This window comes from Balaenoptera musculus, chromosome 5 (genome assembly GCF_009873245.2).
Source record: "Balaenoptera musculus isolate JJ_BM4_2016_0621 chromosome 5, mBalMus1.pri.v3, whole genome shotgun sequence".
In the NCBI taxonomy this organism is placed as follows: Eukaryota; Metazoa; Chordata; class Mammalia; order Artiodactyla; family Balaenopteridae; genus Balaenoptera; species Balaenoptera musculus.
In genome coordinates, this window is record NC_045789.1 from 134,839,340 (window position 1) to 134,848,495 (window position 9,156).

The window sequence follows — 9,156 nt, forward strand, 5'->3', positions numbered from 1 at the left end:
ATGTTTAGTTTGCTAATAAGGACCTACTGTATGGCACAGGGAACTCTACTCAATACTGTGTAATGGCCTATATGGGAAAAGAATATAAAAAAAGTGGATATATGTATATGTATACCTGATTCACTTTGCTGTACACCTGAAACTAACACAACATTGTAAATCAACTATACTCCAATAAAATTTTTTTTAAAATGTTTAGTTTGAAACAGTAAGAAAGGCAAACATTTTAAAACCCTATTAACTTTCTTAACTAAGTGTCCATAAAACAAATACCGAAAGAAAAGAAATCCTAGGTATCACTTTTGGCTGTGGTCATAGGTGGTTTTGGATTCAGTGAGAAGAATTAGATGTTATCATTATACTGAAGCTACATTTGCAAACGCGATTAAATATGCTTCTGAACATCTGAGCAAAGACAACAGACAGAAAACTTGTGTGTGCAAGGTGGAGGTGGGGATGGAGAGGGGGTCAGGATGACACAAGAATGAAACAGCCACTAGAAAGTAGCATGGAGAAGGTTAGACTGTTTTCTGTTATGTTGGCACCTGAGGAAATGATACATCAGTGCCCCATCATCCAGATAACTGAGGCTACGTCATTTCTTGTTTGTATTATGTAGCTAAACCCTACGTAATTTGCTTTGAGTATACCAGGTTAGGGTTTTTATCAAGCCAAAATAAATACTTTTCCCAGCTGCGTGTCTTTCAAAAAATAAAGATGGGTAGTTTTCCTCATTCAACCTTGTTGAAATGCCAAAAAAAAAAAAAAAAAAAAAAAAAAAAAAGCTACAGGAAAAAAAAAAAGACGCTAAAGGAAGATTCTTCTATTTCTCTTTCTCCTCCTACGGGTCCTTCAATCACACAATTCTCTTGATTAATGCACATAATGAAGAGAGGAGAGGCCTTTGTTTCCCAAAAAGGGGAACAGATTAGCCCTGAAGAAATATGAGTTAAAAGTAGAACGCAAACTAACGCAGAGCCACAGTTCAATTTTAAATTTTGTGCTAAATGACTAAACTCATAAATTGAGAGTAAGAATGCATTCAGACAGAAGTTAGATACATTCTAAAGGAGGAAAAATATTCTTTTAATATCAAATGACATTCTCCTGCTTTGGAGTATTTTTAAAAATTATTTACGAAGAAAAGTTACTGAAGTTAGAACAATGGTCAAAAGGATTGTACTATCTATATTAAACAGAGTCACATTCAAAACCTCTGCAAAGCTGCAAAACAGTTACCGAAGACACCAGTATACCTCATCCAGTCACTCAGAAATTTACAGAAAATGTAGTTTATAAAGAAAATGTTGAGTTACCTTCTGGGTTACCTTATAAATCAACAGTCCTAAACTTATAAATAAAAAAATTGTATGGTCTTCAAATATGTGTGTACCATAAAAATTAGTTCCAAGCAAATGCATTTATATCCTCCGTCCTGCTTTAGGCCTTGTTTTAAGCATTCCTGTCAAATTGGGAAACTATTCGAGTGCTATTTACAAACATTAATTTAGTGCACAAGAAATAGCCCCTGCTCCCTAAAAGCATTTCATGGAAGAAATAGATGTGATATATCATGGTAGCTTCCCTTTTCTGGTAATAATTTCTGTCCCATGATTATAACTATGGGCATATAGTGAATGACCTGGCCAAATATAATCATCTCCCCAGCTGCAGGGTATAGGAATGTGGCCTGAGCTGGGATATTTCTAAACAGAATTAGATTTATTTTTTTTTCATCTGTCAGAAGTTGTAAAGATGTGACCCTAGAACAACTGGAGGCCATGTCCCCTGCCATATTGAGAAAATCCTTGCAAAATAAAAGAGAATAAGCAGAGAAGAGAGATACTTAGAAAGTCCCAACATCATCAAGCCCTGTTTTCATTCCTAAGGAACCCAGATTGGCTCTGGATCCTGAAGGTCTTCCTTCAATTCTATAAGCTACTTAGTTTCCTGGTTAAGTATGCTACCTCATGCTACACACGAGAAAACAATTGCATTTGGGTGGTAGAGTTAGATGTAAATGGCATATCATTAAAACTTCTAAACTAGGTTAATATGGCATATTGAGAGCCACATATGATAGCCCTTAGGCACATATGGTTATCAGCCCTTGAAATGTGCCTATTCCAAATGGGAATGTGCTGTAAGTGTAAAATATCCACTAGAATTTGAAATCTTAATTTTTTTAAAGAACAAAAAATATCTCCTTAATAATTTTGTTATCCCTATTAATTTCTCCAGCTTCATTATATTTTTAATGTGGCTACGTAAAAATTTAAATTATATGTGTGGTCCAAATTTGTGGTTCACATTGTTTCTAATGAACAGTGCTGATCTACAAGAAAACATAGACTGTATTTCCCAACTTGGTATAAGCGGGGATTTCTTAAAAGGGACACACGAAGTACTAACCATAAAAGAAGGGTACATTGGAATATATTAATATTAAGAATTTCAGTTCATCGAAATACACGATCAAGAGATTCATGATACAAAATACATGATCAAAATACATAATCAAAAATGAACCATAAGGTGGAAGAAGGTATTAGCACCTGGCAAAGATCCCATATCCAGAATAAATAATACATTTCTACAGATCAATAGGAAAAAGACAGATAACCCGGTAGAAAATGGGCAAGAAATTTGAACATACACTTGATAAATACATTTGATGTGAAAATCTACAGTAAATGGACATCTCTTTGGAAAACAAATAGATACTGAAATGGCACTGAAAAATAGAAAAATTAAACAAATAGAAAAAAATTGAATAACCATTTAAGGTGGTAATCAAGGATATCCTTGACTCAAAAAAACAAAACAAAACAAAACTAAGTTTCATTTGATTTACAGAGAAGGCCTACCAAATTTTTATGAACTAAATAATCTTTCTTAGAAAAGTTATTTAAGAGAATGGAAAAGGAAGAAACATTATCCAACTCATTTTTGTGAGTCTAGTGTAGGAGTTGGCAAACTTTTCTGTAAAAGGCCAGGTAGTAAATATTTAGGCTTTAAGGCCACACATAGTCTCTGTCCAGTGTTCTTTGTGTGTGTGTGTGTGTGTGTGTGTGTGTGTGTGTGAGTGAGTGCATGTGTATGCATTTGTGTTTTACAACACTTTAAAAATGTAAAAATTATTCCTAGCTCTTGTGTAGTTTGCCAACCCTTGGTCTAGTAATACCTTGACTGCAAATAGGATAAGGTCATGCAAAATCACTGCACTAGCTTTGACAGATGACTTTGTAAATAATTTTTTATTAAAGCACAGACATGCCCACTTATTTGTATATTGTGTTTGGCTACTTTCACACTACAACGGCAGACATGAGTAATTGCAACAGAGACTGAATGGACCACACATTGGAAAATGCTTACCATCAGCTCTTTACAGAAAGTGTGCTGACCCTGGCCTAAGAGAACACACAGGAACTGCCAACCCATTTTTTTTTTTTTAATTTTGTCTCTTGCTAGTAACTCTTCTTGAACATTCAGAGCTTGCTAGTCCTACAAGATAGACATGCTGCAGCCTTAGGAAATTTGCAATTGCTATTCCCTCTGCCTGAAATTTGATTTCCTTAATATCTACATGTTTCATTCTCACCTGCTGTACTAACTTCTATCACACATAATCATTTCTTTTTCAGTTAGTTTTATTAATTTTCTCTCTACCTCATTAGATTGTGAGTGCTCTCATCTTGGACTGAATTTTTACTTCTGCATCTTGAAATGCCTACCCTGTAATGTGTTACAGACTAGGAAGTACTGGATATGTATTTGATAATTATTAACTCCCAGAAACATAAACAGTATTATTCTACAGCTCTACTGGGGAAAAAAGGGGTGGATTAAGGGGAGAGAGGAATAGCCAAAAAGCCAAATCATCATCTTTCATAGCAGAAAGTTGATATATAACATACAAAACAATAACTGTAACCTAACAGGACACACATATTATTTAGAGATATGGACACAAAGAATAGGAGAAAAATCAGGTTCTGGGGGAATGTGTTGTGTCTGGGGAGCACCAAGAAGGGTAGGGGAAGGATGGAAAGGGATATAAAAACAGGAGCACCGATCGTGTTATAAGCCTTATAGAATAACTTGAATTTTCAAACTGTCTTCTTATCTTTGATAAAAATAAAACCAAAAAATAAAATAAAATTTAACAAAATATAGCTAGATTTGGATAAGATAACATAAAAATGGGAAGTGGTTAAAGTAAGATTACTAAGGCCTTTTCATTTGAGCATAGGAAGGTAGAGGTATTAATCAATTAGATTATATAAAGTTGTGTATTCATGTAAATAATTTAAGAGTAATTATAAAAAGGGAAGAAAGAAAGGAAGGAATAAATGAGGGAAGGAAAAAAAAGAGAAAAGAAAAAAAGAAGTGATTCATGACTCCCAAATCCAAAGAAAGGAAAAAGAAAATAGAAAAACCTCAGTTATTCCAGATTGCAATCAGGAAAGAGGGAAAAAAGGGCGAAGTAAGGGCAAGCTAAACAAAACACACAAAATTAGATGATAAAATATATCCAAATATATGAATAATATCTATAAATTTAAATGGAGTAAAAGCACCAGTTAAAAGACAAAGATTTAGATTGAATTATAAAAAAAATCAACATTCAGTTAGGTTCTATTCACAAAGAGCACATGAAGTTAAAACAAAACAACTTTAAGATAAAAAATTATTATGGATGAAGCCACTGTGCAAATAAAACATATTTATGCACCTGAAATATAGACACAAAATAAGTGAAGCAAATTTGATAGAATTACAAGGAAAATTTGATACACAATTGTTGGCAACATCAACACTCTTATTTTATTTTAATTTTATTTATTTATTTATTTATGGCTGCATTGGGTCTTCATTGCTGCGTGCAGGCCCTCTCCAGTTACAGCGAGCGGGGGCCACTCCCCACTGCAGCATGCGGGCCTCCCACTGCAGCGGCCTCTCCCGCTGCGGAGCACAGGCTCCAGGCACGCGGGCTTCAGCAGCTGTGGTACGCGGGCTCATTAGCTGTGGCTCGCGGGCTCTAGAGCACAGCCTCAGTAGTTGTAGCGCGCGGGCTTAGCTGCTCCACGGCATGTGGGATCTTCCCGGACCAGGGCTTGAACCCATGTCCTCTGCATTGGGAGGTGGATTCTCAACCACTGCACCACCAGGGAAGCCCAACACTCTTATTTTAACATTTGTTGAATGAATAAGAAAGTTTTATCCATTGTAGCCAATTATTGATGTTCTATCCAAATTTCCTCATGTCACTATTTTTGTTTCTGTGTACCCATTTCCTGGCTTGTGATTTTACTTTATAAAGCCATAGCTGTGACTCTTCTCAGAGGACTGCCCACGGACTAATGGAGTCATTTCTCAGGTTCATAGAACAGGAAGTACTTGGGAGTTTACATCCCTTACGAGATGTCAGCCAATGACCCATTGATCTGATTATATGAAAGTCCAATATCCTTGCCTTGAGTTGAGGAAAACTCTAAGGTATAGTTTACCCTCAAGAAGTTCTTACTGCAGAATCAGGCTGGAATGTTACCTGAAAAGTTGTATAACGAAAGTTGTATGTTTGCTTGTCTTCTTCCCCCTCCTTGCCCTGCTTTCTGTATTCCCTTACAAGTTTTCATGAAAGCATTTCTTTAGAAAATCACTTGCATATGATTCCTCATCTCATGATCGTTTTCTAGAGAATCTGAACTAAGATGGCTGATATTGAATATAGTCTAGAATGTAAACTCTAAGAAAGTGATAGTGTAGTTTACTCACTCATCTGTCAAATGGCAGTAAGGACCCCATAACTAACAGCAAGTAGAGCAGTCATAGCCCCTTTCAGGCTGTTGTATTGCAATTACTAAGACTTTCACCTGAGGTGAACTGGAAAAAAACACAGCTGGAAAGTGATGCACTGCCTTGTGCAAGTTCTTTGGTATCTGAGAACACAAGAAGCATTCCTCTTAATGTCAAGAATAACTCAAAGAAAATTTTTGTTTCCATTATTTAATATTATCTATGAGGTACTAGCCACTGCAATTAGACAAGAAAAAGAACTTAAGTATTTAAAAATTAAAAGAAGAGGCAAAAATGCTGACTATTTTATGATTAATTACCTGTAAAAAACAGAACATTCAACAATAACAATAAAAAATTCCTACCAGAATCAAAGAATTTATAAGGTAATTAATAAAAACAAATAAATACAGAAAATCAGTAGATAATAAATATATATATCTACAAACAAGTTAAATGAAATAATGAAATCAGTTATGCCATTTATAATAACAATGATAAATTTAAAATCAAAGAATGAACTTAATAAGAGATTTGTAAAACCTATATTTTAAAAAGATCAGCTTCACCACATGGAAAGCTATGTCATGTTCTTGGATAGGAAGACTAATATCATAAAGCTGTCAATTTCTTAAATTAATTTATAAATAGAACATGATCCAGAGGAAAATGCCAAGAGTTTGTTTGTTGGTTTTTAAGTGATTCTGCACTTATACAAGAATACTGTTTTTAATTCTGAAAAATAAGAGCATTAAGGGAATACTAGGTTATCAAAATATACTACAGTTATTCATTAGTTAAAATTTGTGGCATCAGTACATTAAAAACCGAGTAATAGAAGAAAATACAAAGCCCAGTATTGACCTAAATACATTCAGGACTTTATGATAAAAGTGTCATCTCAAACTACAGAGGAAAATATGGACTATTCAATAATGATGTGGGGGAAGCTGGATAACCATTTAGAAAAACATAAAATTTTATGTTTTACAGACCAGTTCTACACACCATATAAGAGGAATAAAATCCTAATAGGTCAGAGGTATAAATGTAAAAATAGAATCATAAAAGTCCTATAACAAAACATGTTATAGAATTCCTTTAGAATCTAGGAGTGCAGAAGGTTTATCTAACTGACACAAACTCCAGAAGTCATTAAACAAAATGATAATGTTAAGAGGATACAAATTTTAAAATCCATGTAGCAATAACCCCCCCCCAAAACTCAAAAAATAAAATGGGAATGATATATTTAATATTACAATCAAAGATCTAGCCTCTTTAAATTTAATAGTTTTATACAAGTAAATAAGAAAAAAGACAATCCAACAGAAAATGAGCAAAGCATATGAATAAATTCTTCACAGAAAAGGAAATACAAATGACTTCCATAAATATGACCAGATTTTCAACCTTACTCATGTTGAGAGAAATGCAATTCCATAAATCAAGAGTGTGCTCAATAATGAAGAGAGCTGGTTGAAAGAGACTCTTTCTTGAAGCAGCTCTTATAGTCCAAATTTGGTAATTTGAGCATCAGGAAAGATAATGATTGCAATGGATTATAGCATACTTTCGTAAGGGTGTGTATGGTTTACTTAGGAAAGGCAGGGAGAAGGAAAAGGAGAAGAAAAGGAAAGTTCTGTAAAGAATCACCACTAATGGATGTAAAATGATTCATGGATAAACAGAAATTTTGAATGCTTCAATAGTTAGAAATTAATCAGCAGTTTAAAAATCATGTATAACAAATGGACAAAAAGCATACTGGTAGTATTATAGGAAAGATCTGTAAATATTCAAAGAACACATAATTCATGTCTTAAGCAAACTGTCACCCAAAGTAGTAAAAGAGAAAAAACTCCCAACTCTTTAATTATACTCCCAATGTATTTAATAATTCATAATTATCATCAGGCTATCTCAGTAATATATAGTAGTTACCCTGTTTTATTTTTCATCATAACAATTTATTTTTCGTCACTGCTGAGATAGGGAATTTCCCAAGACCTAGTACATAGCACGTAGAATTCCCTTGATAACATATGTAGAATTATAAAAATACCAAAAGAATTTAAGTATTTATAAATTTATCACATTAAGTTGACATTTTTCTGTACATTAAAAATCACCATAAACATAGAAATAAGCCATATCTGAAAGTTAATATTTATATTTCCAATAAGAGAAATACTTAAAGTCTAGAATATATAAATTTGCAAATCTATGAGAAAAGATAATCCAACACAGAAAGGATTTAATCAAACTATTCCAGAGAAGAAAACCCATTTGGCAGAAAACATAAAAATGTGTACCTCCCTAGGAACACAATCACTTTATTGACAAATGGTAGTAATAAATTTGACTGGAAGACCAGCACCACTTAGGAAAATCAAATGAGGTTTATATACCTAAAGCACAGAGAAGGAAGCAAATGCACTCAAGATATACCTCAAAGTTCTCAGCTACATTCTTCAGCACAGACAGAAGTGTTCAAGTTCACCAGTTGTAGACCGTAAGATATGAATGAGATGAGTGAGGTCCCCCTGGCTTTCTGTTAGCATGATATCTACTCTCCAGATGTAGCCTGACATAATCCTGGAGCAATTCTGCATGTACACCAATCTGAGTAAGTGCCAGGATCACCTTATCTGGGCCAGGTTTACCTCATCAATCTCAGAAGTGTACAATCTACAGTTTGATTACAACTTACCCTACGTTTTATTTCTAGACATGAACAAACCTTCTCATCCAGCCTCATAAGCCTTCCTGGGGTCAACATAGTCTCATCCAAGACAGAATCAGAAGAAAAAAACACATTCTTCTCAAATACACATGGAACAGTTATCACAGTTGACCATACACTAGGTCATAATACAAATCTCACAACTTTTCTGAGAAAAGATATCATACAGATTATGTTTTCTGACCACAACACAATCAAGTTAGAAGGTGGAAATAAGAAAATTAAAATCCACATGAAAAAAAAAATTATTGGTCAAAAAATAAATGGTAAGCAATTTAAAAATCCTTAGAGAGTAATAAAAATGAGAGTACTATACCTAGATTTGTGGAGAATAGTTAAGGCCTTTCGAAGAGGGGAATGTATAGCCTTAACTACTCACATTAGAAGAGAAGAAAGATTAAAAATTAAAGAGTAAATGTCCAACATAAGAAATTAGAAACAAACAATAAGCCCAAAGAAAGTAAAGAAAGGAAATAATTAAAAGTATGAAATGGAAGATGAAGATGAAATAAAGAAGTCAATAAACTCTAAGTTGGATCTTTGACAAGTGACAAAATAAAAGCTAGCCTCTGGTAACACAGATGGATGAAAAGGGAGAATGCACACAT